We start from the raw sequence: 20877 nt of genomic DNA, 5'->3' as shown, positions 1-20877 counted from the left end.
GCCAATGCTGGGGAATATAAAGCTCTGTGCCAAATTTTTTGCCATAAATTTGAGAGGACGAAGGGGTGAGAGAGACAGGGAAGGAGAGCAAGAGAGAGAGAGAGACATGAAAAGAGGGTAACTGGTAAAATCTGGGGCTGTCATAGTTGTCAATTTCACTGCTCAGCTAGAGCAGTGAAACTGACAAGTTTTCTGGGCACTGGGCTTTGAGTCAGGGAGGGGGGCTGCCTGGGCAAGTTGCAGGTGGCTGCTGCCTGGCTACCAACCCAGAAGGTAGGTGACTGCCGCCCAATCTGAGCTGGGGCAGAGGAGGCTACCACGCCAGCTGGGACCCAGGGATGTGGGCAGGCAGCTGCTTCCCATCTTCAAGCCAGGGCACTGGAGGCTGTCCCTTGGTTCAGACCCAGGGCACAGGTGGCAGCCATCCAGCTGCGAGTCCAGCTTGTAAGACACAGGAGGTTGCCACCAGGCTCCCACCTAGAAGCTGGGACCCGGCAGGAAGCAGGGGGCTGCTGCCCGCCTCCCCCAAAAGCTAGTGGCTGCCGCCTGCCTCCCAACTGGGAGCTGGGACTGGGTGGGAAGCAGGCTGCTGCTGCCCAGCTTCCCCAGAAGTCGCAGCTGCTGCCCGCCTCTCTTAACTCAGTTTTTCCCAGGGTAACCCCTGCCTGTCTGGCATACCCCCAGAGATGCCCCCAGGGGTACGCATATCACAGGTTGAGAAACTATGGTTTAGAGGGAATGAGGAATAGAAAGGAAGATGAGAGGAGGCCTGAACGGTGCTTGGCACTAGCCAGGCTTCTCAGTCACAATCCTGGAACACTATTCTGCTTGTGTTCAAAAGATTTCTGAATCCAGATAAGAATGATGCAGAGAAATAGAGTCTGACTTTACAAGCAGGTATTTTCACATGGAAGTATCCACTCTTCCAGCTAACTGTTTACACAAACAAAGACCTTGTTTAGATGCACCTGAATGCCTTTTTTGCCTGTGCAATTACCATACACTTTGAGATGTTCAGTTTTGAAAGACAGACCCACAAGAGGATGAAGAAACCTCTTTTGATTGTGATACAGTTTAAAAGACTGTCTACACATAAGTCTGTAGCAGTTTAATTAACCCAGTGTAAATTCCTGAGCAGATTTCCCTTTTCAGTTTAAGAATGGCTTAGCACAGTTTAGCTTGAACTGGTTCTTGATTTCAGCTAATGGAAAACAACAAGCCACTCTTGAACTGATGTAAGTATCCACACAACCTTTTGCACCAGTTTAACTAAATCTGTTTAAAATCATATCTTTAGTTCAAGAAGAGCAACTCTCTGTTTAGACTAGTTCAATTTAAAAAAACCACACATCTAAAGCTTGCTTTAAGGGAAAATCACCACCAAAGAGAGAGGGCATACTCTGCATAGCTCCTGCAGTACTGAGGGTCCTCTGAGTTTGCTTTCCCTTCTCCCATCAAGGTCCATGGCACAAAAACCAAGGCATGAACCTCTACCGGCTCATGGACTCTACTCCTACAGGGATGCACCAATGCAGTAGCGCTTCTTGTAAAGATACTGTATGCTGACGGGAGAGCGCTATGTCAGCAGGAGAGCATCTCTCGTCAACACAGCCCCAGGGACAGCGCTTAGGTTGCTGTAACTTGCACGCACAGGGGGGTATCTTTTTCACACCCCTGAGCAGAATAAGTTAGATTGACTTAAGTGGAAGTGTAGGCCTGCCCACAGTGTAGACCTGCCCACACAACATAAGCTCTGAGCCTGATTTCCAAAGACGCTGTGCACCTACAAGCTCACATTAACTTCAGTAGATTTTGTGGGTGCTCATTATCGGGGTGGGGTGAAGGATGTTAGACCACTTATACTTAAGCAACTATGGATTCAGGAGCCTAAATTTAGGGACTCAGATTTTAGCCCTTGAAAACACTATAAACATAAACAACTGGCTCTGTGAGCCAGAAAGAAGCTGACAGGAGATGTGGGACACAGTAATCCTTGAGAAGACTCTTCCAACCATTTAAGAAAAAAACATAGCAAAAGTTTCTTAAAATATTGATTTTGAATAGAACTCTTGTCTGTTTTCTTTCCCCAGTTAGCTCTTTATATACTTTAAAGGGGTAGCTTTCACTGTGAACAGTAGGGGTGCAGTTAGAATTTAAATAGATGGGGTCTTCCCCTTAAATGATCAAATGATGTTTAAGCTATTAACTGATACCCAAAATGGAACTTTTGGACAGCGTCTCCCATTTAGAAAGATAAAATAGAACTGGACACAATCTGGAAATAGTTTTAGCCCATTTTGTAATTTTTCTTCTTCCCCTACCCCACTATCTTCTTTGGTTGAGTCTTTGGACTCTCTTCCCATCATCTAAGCAACACCAAAAATCCCCCCAGGGCTCAGGGTATTCACTTGGCTAATCAGCATTTGGTTCTGCTTCATTTTGATTCTCCTTCTCTGGACCAGATTCTGCTTCTATACAAATGAGCAGTGAAATTCCCAGGAACTTTTGCTGAGCACATAATGACATCATTCATGCTGCCTAAAGCCTGTGAGGTACAAAACACCGTCTAGAGCCTCTGCACATTCAACTGCTAAAGAAATATTTCAGCTACCTCAATTAGAATGGTTTGGTCCTAACTTCCCAAGACATTTGTCTAAATGCTTACTGTAAGTTCAGATGCTTCTGTGAAGTGGATTTTTATTAAAATTCAAATATTCAGTGCTCAGATTTGTTTATAAAATGGCAAGTGGGTTTCTGTAGAGGGTGGTGACAAGTAGTGGAAATGGGGGAAGCACTGCAAGTACATGTTCCCTAAATAAGAGCCACCCAGAGCAAGAAGTGGCTTGCTGGGCAAGTTTCTCCTGTGTTGTTTGGAATGCTGCCCCACATGCCAGTACTGTCAGAGCTACAAGAGACCAATCTTGAGGTGTTTCAATAGGCAAGTTACAGTGCAAATTCTTACCAAACAACTTTAACTTTCAAGTGTAAATGAATGATTTGCTGGGCTGGTTTTAAATACACCTTTTTGCAGACAGAGCTGCAGACTTGTTGAGAAAGTGATTCGCTGCCAACAGTGATTGTCAGCAATGTATTCCCCTTGCCCTCCCTCAATTCATAGAATCATAGAGATGGAAGGGACCTCAGGAGGTCATCTAGTCCAACCCCCCCTGCTCAAAGCAGGACTAACCTCAACTAAATAATCCCAGCGAGGGTTTTGTCAAGCCACAGCTTAAAAACCTCTAAAGATGGAGATTCCACCACCTCTCTAGGTAACCCATTCCAGTGCTTCACCACCCTCCTAGTGAAAAGCTTTTTCCTAATGTCTAACCTAGACCTCCCCCCCTGCAACTTGAGACCATTGCTCCTTGTTCTGTCATCTGCCACCACTGAGAACAGCCTAGCTCCATCCTCCCTGGAACCCCCTTTCAGGTAGTGAAACGCTGCTATCAAATCTCCCCTCATTCTTCTCTTCTGCAGACTAAAGAAGCCTAGTTCCCTCAGCCTCTCCTCATAAGTCTTGTGCTCCAGCCCCCTAATCATTTTTGTTGCCCTCCACTGGACTCTCTCCAACTTGTCCAAATCCTTTTTGTAGTGGAGGGGCCCAAAACTGGACACAATACTCCAAATGCAGCCTCACCAATGCCAAATAGAGGAGAATAATCACTTCCTGCAGTCTGCTGGCAATGCTCCTCCTAATGCAGCCCAATATGCTATTAGCCTTCTTGACAACCAGGGCACACTGCTGACTCATATCCAGCTTCTTATCCACTGTAACCCCCAGGTCCTTTTCTGCAGAACTGCTGCCTAGCTCATCAGTTTGGTGTATTTTGTTTAGCTGCTAGTAAAGATAAGACAACAACGATCATGGTTTTTAGAGTGATTGAGATCAAGTGACTGACAGTAAATCTGAGGGTTGGGAAATTGTTTTATGCTATGGACTCTAGCACAGGAGCCTCAGCTGTTGTGGGAAAGGAAATAACTTACAACCATTTTCAGAGGGTCATTTTCTGAATGTAGATAGGGCCCTAAAGGGGGTCCTTCCTTTTCAATACACACACCTCCCATTAATGTCAAGAGATTACATATACATAATGAGAAGAGAGATCTCTTGGTCCATAATTGTTACTAGTATAGAAATAAGAAATCTGATAGACAAAGATGGCCACACTATCTGCTTACTCTCTTAGAAATCAGATTTACTGTTCTGAGCCAAACACAGACAGTTTGAAGTCACATTTTCAATGGATTAATTAAACTTCAACTTAATTCCACTTAACATAAGCATTAGCAAATACAAAGTCTCATCACCAACATAAGCCACATTTAATTCAGTCAGCTACAATTATATTAATCTCTATTGATGTTCCATCTTAGTCAGGTTTACACAGGAAGACTGCATTAATTACTGTTTCATCGTCAATTTCTCCCCTCAGCATATGAAGTAGCTTATTGCTAGAACACCACAATGGCTGACCCAGTACTGACAGCAAAGGCAGAAATATTATGCACCACAATTAGCAGTAACATAATCTACCCCATAGCGCTGCCCCTGAACAAACAGTTCTAGAGACATGAAGCAGTTTTAAATGTTATACTAAATGAGAACAGCAGTTTTAAATCAGTCCTTTGATGAGTGAATTGGTGTAAGTTTAAGAACTGCAACATTCATGAAGCTTAGTTTTTAGAAAAAAGAGCTTCACCACATATGTACAAGAAAGCTCTCCAGAGGCACGTCAAGATAAGCAATGTTATTTTCATTCCAGACTGATACTTTCCTTCACTTCATTGTTTTGGTGCACATTGATCAGTCAGTCATTTTAAATATGAATTTTAGAACCATGAGGACAACAGTAAAAGTGTGCTGAGAATTCACAAAGGAATGTGGAGAATTTAAGTTATTCACAGAGTAGAGGAGTTCCCCTAACTCTTAAGTGCCTGTGTAGTGGGGGCAATGGAATATTTTGTGTGGGTTTCCCTTGCATTGGCCAGACACATATTTTTCAATCATTAACTTCCCAGAAAAAAGTGCTTTCCTGAAATGCTAGTAACATCTGAGCTTCAATTGGCATTGCAGGGGGTATTCTCTAGCTTGCTTCCTCTGCTCCTTTGCAGGGAAACTTTTCACCTTCTCTCTCCTCTGATACCAAATGGATGAGATAGATCACCAGTGCGCAAAATGGCAATAGCTGCCTCTGTAGAAAATGTTATGCTATTTGTCTACTGCAGAGCTTTTTTTTGGTCTCTGGCTTTGGCACTGAAAAAATTCAGGTGAATCTTAGTTTTAAAAAGCCTAAATATTTATTTGAATCCCTTCCATTCAAAACATTTTGAAAAAAGTTACCAATATTTATATCTGTGGACTATGAACATACAAATTGTTTTATTGCAGGAAAGCTCAACTTGTGCAAGGACCAGTGACTGTACAGTGACAAAACAGGCAAAGAGGCCAGCACAAGTTTGAGAAATGGGGGATGAACAAAAGTGTTAGAGAAGTAGAAATGTTGTAGGGAAACATCCAGGCAAGAAATGGAAAAGGAAAAAGGTGTCTTAGATGATCTAGCAATGGTAAATGTATTTATTATAAAGTAAATTAGCTGGCAGCCAAAATAGGCTACTCAATTTTAAAGTTCCACATGTCTTGGGTAGGGGAAGTGGAAAGGAAAGAAAAATTATGCTGTCTACACACAAAGAAGAAAATTGTTTCAAGTAGCAAAAGGGAGAAAAAGTGTAATTATTTCCCATTTTCTCCTTGCTGGTGGGAAAATTATCCACTATATCCATTCCAGATGCCATTCACCATATAGACGTTTATAAATAAATACAAGTTAGCTGTGATATCCTCCCTCACCACAAGATACAGTAATGCCACTGCATTCTTACAAAGCAAGAGGTTGAAGTTCTTGTTGAAGAAAATCTGAGGGAAAAAAGATTTCAGGAGAGCTGGCAATTTCTCCAGGAGACAATATTAAAGGCACAACTACAAATTAACCTGATGCAAAGGAAATATAGGAAGAACGGTAGGAGGCCAATATGGTCCCATCAGGAGCTCTTTAATGACCTGAAAAAATCAAAAAAGAAAACATGGACAAATTGCTAATGAGGGATACAAGAGAAAAGCACACTCATGTAGGGACAAAATTAGAAAGGCTAAGGCACACAGTGAGTTACACTTAGCAAGGGATATAAAAGGCAATAAAAATAGGTTATTTAAATGCATTAGGAGCAAGACAAAGATGAACAAAAGTGTAGGTCCTCTACATAGAGAGGAAGGAGAGCTAATAATGGATGACGTCAAGAAAGATGAGGTGTTTAATACCTATTTTACTTCAGTCTTTACTAAGAAGGCTAATGGTCACCAGCTACGCAACACAAGTGATATTAACAATGGGGAATGAATGCAAGCCAAAATAGGGAAATTCATCCTAGTGTGCTTAAGGAACCAGCTGAAGCAATCTCAGAACCATTAGCAATGATCTTTGAGAACTTCTGAAGGATAGATGTGTCCCAGAAGACTGGAAAAGGGCAAACATATTACTTATCTTTAAAAAGGGGAAGAAAGAGGACCTGGGGAACCATAGGCTAGCATGAAAAGATACTGGAACTAACTATTAAACAATCAATTGGTAAGAACCTAGAGGATAACAGGATTATAGGGAATAGCCAGCATGGATTTGTCAAGAACAAATCATGGCAAACCAACCTCATTTCCTTCTTTGAGAGTGTTACTTGCCTAGTGGATGGGAGGAATCAGTAGATGTGATAGCTCTTGATTTTAGTAAATCTTTGTCCTTCATGACATTTTCACAAGCAAACTAGGGAAAAGTGGTCTAGGTAAAATTACTATAAGGTGGGTGCACAACTGGTTGAAAGACCATAGAGAAATTATAAATGGTTCGCTGTCAAACAGAGGGCATATCTAGTAGGGTCCTGCTGGGGTCAGTCCTGGGTATGGTACTATTCAATGTTTTCATTAATGACAATGGAGTGGAGAGTATGATTTGTAGCCAATTAGTTCATTTTATCATTCACTTATTGTATGTTGTATAATGTTATGATTAACTCATATGCTATGTCATATATAATTGTAGTATGTTACATAGATTTAAGTTGTAGGATCATAGAAGTATAAGATTGATAAGTATTTAGGAGTGAAAAGTATGCATTAGGTATATAAGCAAAGCAGGGATGACATGCAAGGCCTGTAAGATGTCAGCTTAGCCATACTTGGCCATAAGCTTAAGAAATGCTTGACATAAGTAAGGGACCAGAGAGTGACCCTATGCCACAAGATCACAAGAAAGTTGTGACAATAGGTGATTTTTGTGAAAAATTGACTACAAGGTACTGTTTGAGATCACGAGATACTTTGTTGTAACATCTCTTCCAACATGTGTCCTGACTGCAAAAGTAATGTTGTGCATAGATAGTAATGAGAATAAAAGGAACTACAAATAACCTATGAAAAACAGGGCACCCCAATATTCTTGAGGGGTGCAATACAAGTAAGGAAAAAGAGGATTGACACCTTCATGCATATGTGCAGAGTGTTAGGTGTAATCAGAATCACAAGATAAAAGAGGGCTTCTGGATTGGGTAAAAAAGGTTACCTACAGGGAAACTCCAGCAGGAACCTTTCTATTACTGATGATCAATTGGCAAGGCATCCATCAGATGCTAAGAATATCACTGAGGATGTGAGTATGGCTACAGTTATAATTAATGCATAGGTCTTTATAGGATTTCTATATGCATGAATAATCATAGCTCTGCTTGTGACTTTAATAAAACTTATAAAACAGACTAGACTTTGTATTTGTGAATGTATGTTACTTTCCTGGATCTCGTGTGTTCCTAGAAGCTCTAAATCTGAAACAAGTAGCAGCGGTGACTTTCACTCTGAGCTTGAAACAGTAGTGACCAGTGCCAAACCCACACTTTAAATAAAATAAAAAGCTACAGCAAGAACTTTGGAGGCCAGGATTAGAATTCAAAACATTGACAAATTGGAGAATTGGACTAAATTCAACAAAACAAAATTAAATAAAGACAAGTGCAAAGTACTTCAGTTATGAAGGAAAAAAATAAATTACTTGCTAGGTGATAGTACTGCTGAAAAGGATCTGGGAGTTATAGTGGACCACAAACTGAATATGAGTCAACAATGTGATGCAGCTACAAAAAAGGCTAATATCGTTCTGGGGTGTATTAACAGGAATGTCGTATGTAAGAGACGGGAAGTAACTGTCCCACTCTACTCAGCACTAGTGAGGTCTCAGCTAGAGTACTGTGTCAAATTCTGGGCACCTACACTTTAGGAAAGATGTGGACAAATTGGAGAGAGTCAGAGGAGAGCCACAAAAATGATAAATGTTTAGAAAACCTGACCCATGAAGAAAGGTTAAAAAAACTGGGCATGTTTAGTCTTGAAAACTGAAGACCAAGGGGGGACCTGATAACAGTCCACAACTATGTTAAGGGCTATTATAAAGACGACAGTGATCACTTGTTCTCCATGTCCATTAAAGGTAGGGCAAGAAGTAATGGGCTTAATCTGCAGCAAGGGAAATATAGGTTAGATATTAAGAAAAAATTTCTAACGATAAGGGTAGTTAAGCTCTAGAATAGGCTTCCAAGGGAGGTTTTCAAATCCCCATCATTGGAAGTTTTTAAAAACAGGTTGGACAAACACCTGTCAGGGATGAACAGCTCTGTGTAAGCTTGAAATCTTCTCTTTCACCAAAAGAAGTTGGTCCAATAATAGACATTACCTCACCCATCTTGTCAATCTAATATCCTAGGACCAACATGGTTACACCAACACTGTAAATAGGGAAGGTCTAGGTGTAGTTTGTCCTGCCACAACACAGGGGACTAGACTTAATGACTTTTTAAGGTCCCTACATTTCTATGATTCCATGCCTCTAATAGCAGACACCCATTACCCGTATCTACTGGCATCAAAAGCTAGACTAAGATTCAGATTGAGAAAAGGATTAAGCTTTATTTGTTAAGGTACCTACCTACCATCCCTCTTGCCTTTCCCCATCACATCCTCTGTCTTTTTTGATGACAAGAATAAGTTACCAAACAGATTTTAGCCATAAAAGCAGGTGCTGTTTACAACAAACATAGCCTTAAAAACATATATATGTTTAAGGCTATGTTTGTTGTAAACAGTTTACACACACACACACACACACACACACACACACACACACACACAGTAGAATTTCTCTACAATCTTTGCCAGACTTTGAATTCAGCGGATCCATGCTTTGGATGCAAAAGCCAAGTAAACTGCTATTTATGGTAGACAGCAGTTGGAGAAAAAACCATGGAAAGCTGAATGCTATGGTTCACTGGGAATTAAGTTAAAAAACACCTTCCAAAAATTAATGTTTTTAAGACTCAGATTATAGCTGACTCAGCATCCACTCCACAAACTGACAACTACATTTCACAGACCTCGACAATTTAAAGCTAAGAAGTTGAATTTTAATAGAGTGGAGATATATCCATTTGTGGAATACATTAGTTAATATTTGTACAACATTCTGAAGATGTAATTTGGCAGGTTATTATCTTCACTTGGAATGTTCTAAAGGAGGTCTACCATACTTTTCTGGAAATCAAAATAATTTGTTTGGATAAGCCTGATGTCCACAATTTTAAGAGACGAGTATCTTACTTTCTTATTCAAGTCAATGAACTAGCATGCAGTGATCTTCAGAAGATGGAGAAATATACTGAGAAAAGTAGGGATATACTACACACAGAATCTATCAAAGAGTCAGCAGTGGTTGCTGTTGGTTTAACTCAAGTTATTTTACATCCTAAAGAACTCTTAGAATTGAAGCAAACATATCTAAAAAAGTAAACATGGCCTGCATGGATGCATTTAAGCAGGGAAGTTTTGGGCAGAGATAGCATCTCTTTTAGAAGAGAGAGGGATGAACAGCTGTAGCTAAGACTGTTCAGATAAGAATATTGGAGAGATATCAGCGCTTACACATCAAGGTTATTGGTATCTTCAAAACACCAAAGAATGTGTCCCTTACTTAAATTTGTCTCCTTATAAGCATTTGTGACACTCATCCCCATATTATCAAAGTACCTCCAATATTAATAAGTTTTGTCCATCTCACAAAGGTATCTTGAGGCTATTACTGTAGTTCTTGTTTTACAGTTGGTACAGAGGCTAAAAGACTTGCCTAGGGCTAGTCAGTCAGTCTGCAGGAAAACAGGGAACAAATTCCAGATCTGCTGAACTCCTCGTTCTGCATACAAAATTAGATGACTTCTTTGCAGAGGAAGGAGAAAAACAAGAAGAGGTGGGAGCTGGAGAAGAGTACATAGGGAAGTACACTTAATTGAGAATAAAGGGAAATACTATGAGAAATAAAGATGCCCTGTTCAAAACAATTAAAGTGTTTTAGAATTAGTGCTCTCCTCTCTGTTTAGAAACACATGTACAGAGTGCTGTCTACCACTAACATTCTCAATGCATATGCCACATTAATCAGAGAATTATTTTATTTTAAAATTATCTTCCTGTTTTTTCTAGCTAAAGAAGACCTAGTTAGCAATCAGAGTTCTCTATGACTAGGTACAGCCTAGTGCTGGATTATTTCAGTTTTTTGAAAGGTAGAATTAGGAACAGGTTAGGCTTTGTCAGTCTTGAATGTGACAGAAATTGATTTGAGTAAAGTCTCTACCCTATGAGTAACCCCCGTCTGTAGTTAATTCCATGCATAAAAATCTCATTTACAGCTGTCTATCAGCAGGTGTGTAACACCTTCACCAAATGGGATAACTATGGGAACTTTTATGAGGGGTTGGTGCTGGCCATAATTGGAGACAAGATACTGGACTGATATTTGGGTCTGATCTGGTATGGCAATTTCTGTAGCTCCTACTTTTATTTTGGCTGGGCTAACGCAGCATGAATTATCCCCTTATTATATAATTAAACTCATTAACACTATACATACCAATGACATTGTTCTATTTCCAGACTCCTGGTCTTGTAGTTCTGCCAATTCACACAACAATGTTGGTACTGGATGTTCCGCCTCCAGCAACTTTAAAATAGTGCCACCATCATTGGTAGTTTGTCACATCCTCTAAAAAAAGAAAAGAACAATAAAGAGATTAAGTTACAATGTTTAATTTTAATAGTAAGATTTTTCTCCTTTAATTTTTCTGCTGTATCTGTCAGATGATCGCATGTAGCATCTAGAATGTAACATCTAGTTAGCAACAAATATCACTGACTGTGACTAAACCTGTACAAATAACATCGTCAAACTTTTTTTTTGCCCCTGAAAAAGAAAGCATTTGCTAAAAAAAAAAAAATCAGTAAATCATCTTGTCAACACAGTCAGACCTCTGCAAGGAGACAAAGTTTTGAAAACCTTTTATTCAGTAGTTTCAAAGATCACCACTTTTGTTTGCAAGTTACAGACATTTGAACTCAAATTAGAAACCTGAAGGAGTTCAGCAATTATAGATTTGTCTACACATGGAGTTATTCCTGATGAACTATCCATAATTAGCTTAACCTACATTGTTTAAAGTACTCACTCTTATACCTAAGTATCTCCACATATGGAGTTTATTAGGGAGAGTTAATCAGGAATAACTCCATGAGTAGATAAGACTTACACCTGTTAATTCCTTCTGTGTTGATCATATTAATACAACTAGAGGGACATTAATGAAAATGCTCATACTTCAATAAGGTTTTTTTATACAAACAATTCATGATAAACAAATGTTATTTTGAAATAATGTTTTCAAACAATTTTAAAATCACTCCCACTACCCTTAAATCGATACATTATATCTATGCATTTTATATAAGGCATAAATTATCATTGCCAAAGACAAGAGACTGTGGTACAACAGTGTGATGCAGTATTCATTATATACCACAAGGAGGCAATTCTCACAAATATAGCTGAGATCATCTATTTGTGATCCTCACTAATTATTAATCATTTGTTAAGTACTGAGGAGATTCTCTGGTATAAAACACCAACAAAGACAGTCTCTGCCCTGAGGAATTTATAATCTAGAAGCAGTTTACTTAAACAAATATTTTATGAACACAAACTTTAGAGATTAGCATCCATAGGCAGAGAAATTTACACAAAAATAAAAGGCATCCCAAGGATTTTAAAAAATTTTTCCACAAATTACTGAAACTGACATTTTCTGTTCACCTGGGAGGCATTTCATACAGAAGGTATCCCTACACAAAGCAAACCCAGACATGTAATTTGTTTCACCTGAAGAGCATGATTTCACCATTTCAGCATATCATTTTATGAGCAAATAGCAAGCTTAAAATAATCAGGTCAACAAAGATATAAAACAATTAGAAACCTAATAACCTAGTGGATTATTTTGGCCTATTAGTTGAACTCTGTCACTGAAGGTTAAACTAAAAGGTCCAATGATGCAAGCAAAGACACTGATCCTTGAACACTTAACCATATGATTAACTTTACTCACACTGTTAGTCTCTTTATAAGAACATAAGAATGGCCATACTGGATCAGACCAATGGTCCATCTTGCTTAGTATCCTATCTTCCAGCAGTGACTGGTGCCATATGCTTCATAGGAAATGAGCAGAAGAGGGCAATTTATTCAGTAATCCCCTGTTGTCCATCCCAGTTCCTGGCAGTCAAGGTTTAGAGCAGGGGTTCTCAACCGGTGGTACGCGGAGGACGGCTTGGTGGTACGCGAGGCGTACCCTGCCGCCGCCACCGAATTCTCCCCCGCCGCCGCCGAACTCCCCCTACCCCTCCGAAGACGCGTATCATACCAGCGTCTGCAACCCTGCTGCCGCCCAATCCCCGCCCCGCCCCCCCCCGGCCGCCGAATATGCGTCTTCTACTGCTGCCGATTCCCCCCCATCCCCCCCTGCTGCCGCTGAAATTCCCTCCTCATGCTGGGTTTAGGCGGCGGGTGTCGGCTCTCACAGGCAACCCGGCCAGTTCCGCATGTCCCCGTGGTGTAAATCCTACCACCGAAATTTGTGCAACGGCGGCCAGGATTCGGCGGCGAGTACTGCTCCCCCTTTTTTTTCTCGAGTACCACTCGGGTCAGGACTAGTGGTACTTGACCTGACCCGACTGGTACTGGGGAAAAAAAGGTTGAGAGCCGCTGGTTTAGAGACCCCAGACCATGGGGTTGTGTCCCTGACCATGTTGGCTAATAGCCACTTATGGACCTATCCTCCATGAACTTATCTAATTCATTTTTGAACCCACTTATACTTTTGGCCTTCATAACATTCCCTGGCAATGAGTTCCACAACCTGATTATGCACTATGTGAAGAAATACTTCCTTAGATTTGTTTTAAACCTGATACCTATTAATTTCACCATGTGACCCCTGATTCTTTTGTTATGTGAAGGTGTAAATAACTCTTCCTTTTTCACTTTCTCCATACCACTCATGATTTTATAGACCTCTGTCATAGCCCCCTTAGCTATCTCTTTTCTAAATTAAACACTCCAAGTCTTTTTATTCTCTTCTTATATGGAACCTCTTCCATATGCATAACCATTTTTGTTGCCCCTGTCTGTACTTTTTCTAAGTCTAGTACATCTTTGCTGAGATGGCATGACCAGAACTGCATGCAGTATTCAAAGTGTTGGCATACTATGGATTTATATAGTGGCACCATGATATTTCCTGTTTTAATATTTATCCCTTCCCTAATGGTTCCCAACACTCGGTTAACTTTTTTGACTGTTGCTGTACACTGAGCGGATGTTTTCCGAGAACTATCCACAATGGCTCCAAGATCTTTCTTGAGTGAGAACAGCTAACTTAAACCCCATCATTTTGTATATATAATTGGAATTATGATTTCCAATGTGCATTTCTTTGCATTTATCAATACTGAATTTCATCTGCCATTTTGTCACCCGGTCACTCAGTTTAGTGAGATCCTTTTGTAACTCTTCGCAGTTAGCTTTGGATTTAACTCTCTTGAGTAATTTTGTATCATCTGCAAACTTTGCCCACCTCACTGCGTACCACTTTTTCCAGATCATTTATGAATATGTTGAACAGCAATGGTCTCCAGTACAGATTCTTCAGGGACCCCACTATTTACCTCTTTCCACTGTGAAAACTGACCAGTTATTCCTACCCTTTGTTTCCTAGCTTTTAACCAGTTACTGATCCATGAGAGGACCTTCCCTCTTATCCCATGACTGCTTACTTTGCTTAAGTGCCTTTGGTGAGGACCTTGTCAAAGGTTTTCTGAAAGTCCAAGTACACTATATTCACTGGATCAGCCTTGTTGGCATGTTTGTTGACCCCTTAAAGAACTCTAATAGATGGATGAAGCATGATTTCCTTTTACAAAAGCCGTGTTGATTCTTTCCCAACAAATCATAATCATCTATGTGTCTGATAATTCTGTTCTTTACTATAGTTTCAACCAATTTACCTGGTACTGAAGTTAGGTTTACTGGTCTGTAACTGCCAGGATCATCTCTAGAACCTTTTTAAAAAAAAAATTGGTGTCACATTACTATCCTCTAGTCATCCGTAAAGAAGCTGATTTAAATGATAGGTTTACATACCACAATTGGTAGTTCTGCAGTTTCATATCTGAGTTCTTTCAAAACTCATGGTCCTGGTGACTTAATACTGTTAATTTATTAATTTTTCCAAAACTTCCTCTACTGACACCTCAATTTGGAACAGTTTCTCAGATTTGTCACCTAAAAAGAATAGCACCCTCACATCCTCTGCAGTGAAGACCAATGCAAAGAATTCATTTAGTGTCTCCGCAATGGCCTTGACTTCCTTGAGTGCTCTTTAGCACCTCGATTGTCCACTGGGCCCAGTGCTTGTTTGGCTTTCTTCTTCTGATGTACTTAATTTTGCTGTTAGTTTTTGTGTCTTTTGCTTGTTGCTCTTCCAAATATTTTTTGGCCTGCCTAATTATACTTTTACACGTGACTTGCCAGAGTCTATGTTCCTTTCTATTTTCCTTAATAGGATTTGACTTCCACTTTTTGAAGGATGCCTTTTTGTCTCCAAACGCCTCTTTTAATCTGTTGTTTACCCATGGTGGCATTTTTTGGTCCTCTTACTTTTATTATTATCATTATTATTATTATTATTATTTGGGGCATACGTATAGTTTGGACCTCTATAATGGGGTTTTTAAAAAGTTTTCATGCAGCCCGCAGGCATTTCACTCTTGTTATTGTTCCTTCTAATTTCCATTAAACTAGCCTCATTTTTGTGTAGTTTTTTTTTTATTTTTTTTAAAGTTAAATGCTACTGTGGCACTTTCTTTGGTATTTTCCCCATGTTAAATTTAATTACATTATGGTCACTATTAGTGAGCAGTTCAGCTATATTAACCTCTTGGACCAGATCCTGTGCACTACTTAGGACTAAATTAAGAATTGCCTCTCCTCTTGTGGGTTCCAGCACTAGCTACTCCAAGAAGCAGTCATTAATGGTGTCTAGAAATTTTATTTCTGCATCCCATCCTGAGGTCACCTGTTTCCGGTCAATATGGGGATAGTTGAAATACCCCATTATTATTACGTTTTCTGTTTTTGTAACTTCACAAATCTCCCCAATATTTCACACTTACTGTCACCATCCTGGTCAGGTGGTTGGATGTATATTCCTTCTGCTATACTCTCATTATTCAAGCACAGAATTTCTATCCATAGGGATTCTATGGTACTGTTTGATTCACTTAAGGTTTTTACTGCATTTGAGTCTGTTTTCTTTCACATACAGTTTCACTTCCCCACAAGACTACTCACATCACAAGTTACACACACGCTCCACATAAATACAAATTTAGCCATGCCTGTACCAACTGCAATATTATAGCCAGTTATTTTATAATGAGAGAGCAAAAGGATTTTAAACCAGCAAGACTTCATATGAAATCTTTAGCCCTCCATATTAAAGTGAAGCTATTCTCATGTGTATCTTGGTTTCCTCCCTCCTGGCCAACAAGTTATTGTGCACAGCTCATCCTTAGACCTCTTTCTGACCTTTTGATTCAGTTCCACTTCTTCCTAGTCAGAATGTCTCATTTATACCCTGTATTCACTTCCCTATCCACCACCTGCAAAAGGCCCCACTGTGCAATGATACCTTGACTTGAGGAATAAAGTCTGCCTTCATAGTCTAGCATGTCATAAAGACTTAGCCACATATCATCCACAAACATTTTGTCCAGCCTTAGAGGTCCAAGAGAATTTTTCACTCTACTAACAGTTGAAACTGCAGCCATAACTGCAACAAAAGCAAAGGATGTGTGACTATTCCAAAACCATACTGATAAATTAATCAAAGAGATCAATCAATCAACAATCTAGATTCCAGTATGGATTCTCTATTCAAGTATGTCAGCATATTTTCTATTGAGGTTTGTTATTATCAGCAGGGCTCTCTGTATAGTTTGGTTATACAGCCATTCAAGTAGCTACTCCTTTCTACTCCCCTTTCCCCAATTTGCTATAATTGCACTCCCCAGTCTAATCTTTCCATTTGAAAGGCTCTAGTTTTTATGCTCATGAAGATTTTTTTTTAAAAGTTGGTGACTCATTTACATCACCAGTCTGCAGAAAACCTAACACAGTGTTAATTGACTCATTCAGGGCAATAGAGTGCTAACTCTACAACCTAACCAGGATGTTAAGAGTCAACACTGTCAACTATTTAACAGCCAATTAACTTAACAGAAGCATACAGAAATCTAGTTATGTTTTTCCATTACAAAGATCTGCAGAACACTGAACGCTGCTCAGAATAAACTGAATTTAATAGCAAAATGAATAACAAGAGATACTGTTTTGATTGCACTGTACTGAAATGAGGGAATACTGCAGTAATATAGGGTATTTGCTGTATAGATCATAGAGTCTTAATTACTGTTCATTTATATACACACACTATAGATCAGGGTGGCCAAACTTACTGACCCCCCAAAATACCCCCTTCCCACTGGGCAGAATGCTCTAACCCCACTACTCTTCCACAGAGCAGAAGCTCCAAGCTCCCAACTCCAGTCTGGTAGGTGCAGAATGGGGGGAAAAAGGGGGAGGAGGATAGGGGACTCTGTGAGCTGCACTTTAACTGTAAAAGAGTCACATGTGGCTCATGAGCCACAGTTTGGCCACCCCTGCTATATATATTAACAAAACACTTGTAAATGTTGAAGATTTACAAGTTAAACTCTTTAGTATTCAATCTCGGCCTTCTGTTTGCAGGAGGCCGGTGCCACAGGATTGTTCTGACTTCCAGTGCAGTCAGATCCACAATATAAAGTAACAAACAAAGCACACAGTTCAGCAAATGCATGAATGTTTTTCTTACTACCATGAGTACTCCCACTGATTTCAAAGCAGGAGACTAGCTGTGTTTCCAGGATCGGGCCCTTAACTCCTTACCTTTACATATTTCTTGCATAGTGTACTATGCCTGTCTTTCTTTGGAGAGCTTTGAAGGAACCATTACAAAAATAAGATTTCTTTGGGGTTTGCTAGTACTCTTAATTTGCTTTGAACACAATACATACAATGGTCAATTCTGAGTACACGATCCTGTGGCAAACTGGGGCTTTTATTTAAATCGTATTTTTTCAGAATATGAAAAATAGCAGCTATGTTTACACAGCAAGTTCTTGCCCTGTGTAAGCAATCAGAAAACACAGTGTCTTCCTACCCCAACCTTCCAAATAAGAATATTGCACTGTTAAAAGGGGCCTGAGTGACAATCCTAAAGATTCAGGTCCTTAGCTAAGGAAAGGCAGACATGCAACCTTGTGGTAAGAGGGGTGACCTGTTCCACCTTCCATAACTGAGGCCATTATCTCTGCCATGGGGAACCTAACTAGCTGTGCACTGGAGAGAGGAATGGCTGGGGCAGGGAACTATAACAATTGACAACAGCAGGTGATTGAGAGCCACTGCCAGCCAATCACACACAGTCAATGCAGGGCTATGCCCATTCACTGGTCCCGTGCTCTCCTCTGGCCCAGAGCAGAACACAGGAGAGGTGGGCATAAGGGCAGAGTGGAAGCCTTCTCTGCCAATGAGAGAACAAGAAAGAAGCTTCCAAAGAGGGCATCATTAATGTGAGTAGAAGGAATATGGGGATGGATGGGTAGCAGAGTGTCCTCCTCCCTGGTCATCCCAAAAGCTCCCCCAGATACTAATATTATGGGTCTTCTTTTCCCATCAATATTCCTAGCCCTTCACTGTCAAGAAACTAGATAGTTGCCATATTTGCCATTGTGACCCAATTCCTTTCCTGGCCCATGTTCCCCTGTTCACACTGGCTTCCCCCTATGAACATACAACTTACACCAGCCTCTATGCCCCCAAACCTGCCCCCATTTTGTAACCCACACCAGCCTACTCCCACACATGCCTACTCCCACACCAGCCTACCTCTGTGTGCATAGCACACACCAACCTTTCCCTCCGCCCACCCACGCACACTCGCCTACTTCTCACACCAACATCTGTCTGTACCACACAGCCACCTCCTCTGCTTCATAGCCCCACAACAGCTTCCAACATCCCCACACCAGTGCCCCCAACACAAATCCCCCTCCAGCCTACCATCTCCCACACACACCATCCCACTCCAGCTTCCCCCCCAGCACAACACATTCCAGACCACAATACACCACAAAACTTCCTTCAAGACAACCTTTCCTTATCCAACACAAAACCCTACTTCAACCCCAACATAACTCTGCCAAGCCAATGTCCCTCTGCCCCAGAAAACCCTATTCCTCCAACACAATTTCCACCTTTCTCCTTCTCCACCCCTAACTCACAACCCCATTCGGCTTCTTCCTGCTCACCACACACTGATTAAGAACACCATTCCTCATCTTTACCAGACCCTTTTTTCTCCAGACCCAAATGATGGCTTTTTCCCTCCACCCCACCTTTTCCCAGTTCTATCTCCTTTCCCCTACATTTCCAAAGGATTCCTGCAAGAAAAAGTTAGCAGTTAGGTTTAGCAACTGAGAGGACATTTAGAGTTGGGAAGTGAGCTATGAAGCTGACTGAAGGAAGTATTTGAATTAAAATATATATTTTAACATATACTTCAGTCATTGAATTGACTTTAAAATGTGTCTCTCTTTACCTTTGTTCCCTTATGGTACCTAATTCTGACCAAACAGTACCAAGTGAGAAACTGAGGATGAGAATAAAGAAAACTTTAAAAGAAAGAGTTAGAATTATCCCTGGCCGGGCCACCTAAAGGGAACATAAAGAGGAGGGACTGATTCCTTTTAAAGTGCTGCATACATTCCTTTCAATTAAAGATCCTGGCTAGTGTGAGATCAGATTAGAAGTTTCACTGTAGCAAATGAGTTGTTTGAATTGTACCATTGCTCAATTTTACCTTCTCTGAACTTTGCATTTGAAGATAAAACATCTGAAGAGCTTCTACTTCTTTGTGCTTTTTATAATTTTAATGTTATTTTAACTGATTGATGGTACCCCTGCCAATCCACATTCTCCTGAGAAATCGCAGGCTTAGAGGAGAGTTCGTTTCAGCTTTACAAGGGACACTGAGAAGTGAAAATCTGGCCTAATTTAATTTTTAGAAGTAGTAAAATATTTTCTTATTTTATCCTAAGCATATGTTAGTGCAAATTTTAGAGGGCAAATTCAAACTGATTGGCACTGTTTGTTCTTTTGGGTGTGTGTGGGAGGTGTTCCAATTTATGATTATGCAAAAACATCCTAACAACATGTACAGCTATTTGAGCTGGTAATTTGATGGAATCTCTAACGGCACAAGGTAATGTGACCCAGAGGCAAATATAACAATAGATAGAATTAACCAGACAAAGGATAGTCTTTGAAAATGAGGAGGGAAAATGCTTTGCCCATAATACAATGCAGCTAGAATGGGGGACATGATCATTAATTAGGTTTGACGTTCAGAATGGGTTGATCTCAGTCACATCACTGCCAGAAGGAACTTCTGAGACACCATGTTTGTCAAAACCACGTCAGAAAAAGCTCCTGCATCAGCCATTCTCATAAGAAGGTAAAATAATCCTGTAAGTATGTTCACAATGGGCCAAAGATTTCACCCCTCTGAAACTAAGGGCACAGCTACACTAGAGAGTTTACAGCTGACATAAGCAGTAGTGTAGACATAGCCTAAGCAACTGGTTAACTAGAGGAATTCAACACTTAAATGTGCTATTATTAAGATTCTGTCACGGGTATTTTTTGGTAAAAGTCAGGGACAGGTCATGGGCAATAAACAAAAATTCAGGGAAGCCGCAACCTGTCTCTCACTTTTACTAAAAATACCCTGGGGGAAGGGAGGAAAATGGAACTATTGGGTCTTGTCGCTACTCCAGCGTGCTGCTCCAGGGCTGGCCGCCAATCAGCTATTCAGCGGTGGCTATGGGGCTGACTGGCTGGCTGATCAGCTGTTCGTTGGCGGCTCCACAGCTGGCCAGCAGCCCTGGAGCTAGCCAGCTGATCAGGTGTTCGGCAGTGGCTCTGGGGCTGGCCAGCCAATCAGCTGTTCCGTGACAGCCCTGCAGCTGACAGCTGCTACAGCACTGCCCCAGATGTCATGGAGGTCCTGGAAAGTCATGGAATCTTTGACCAAATCATATCCTTAGCTATAGTACTGGGTATTTTACTACTGAAATGAAGCATGCAACAGAACATAAGGTATCTTGTTAAATGAACTACAGAGCTAAGCATATCATTTCTCCTTTCTTTATTCTTCTGCACCGTCAGTGCATTGGGCATCCACCAGTTTCTGCAATTTATTTCAGTCTCTTATACACGGGGTCTGAAGCAGAGGCAAGTAGGCAGT

General features: G+C 40.6%; 1 long non-coding RNA gene across 1 annotated transcript in view; it reads right to left on the bottom strand.

Annotated features, from left to right (window-relative positions):
* Nucleotides 1-10988: 10988 nt before the first annotated feature.
* Nucleotides 10989-20877, bottom strand: part of LOC137153187 (uncharacterized) — an 84305-nt gene continuing 74416 nt past the window's right edge. The window contains exon 3 of the long non-coding RNA XR_010919716.1: nucleotides 10989-11123. This is a non-coding gene — a long non-coding RNA (uncharacterized lncRNA). The remainder of the gene's footprint in view (nucleotides 11124-20877) is intronic.

This window comes from Emydura macquarii, unplaced genomic scaffold (genome assembly GCF_026122565.2).
Source record: "Emydura macquarii macquarii isolate MOO-44397 ecotype Brisbane River unplaced genomic scaffold, CSIRO-AGI_Emac_v2 contig_1253, whole genome shotgun sequence".
NCBI classification, from domain to species: domain Eukaryota; kingdom Metazoa; phylum Chordata; order Testudines; family Chelidae; genus Emydura; species Emydura macquarii.
Note: the sequence above shows the minus strand (reverse complement) of the source record. Positions and strands in the feature narration are given on the sequence as shown.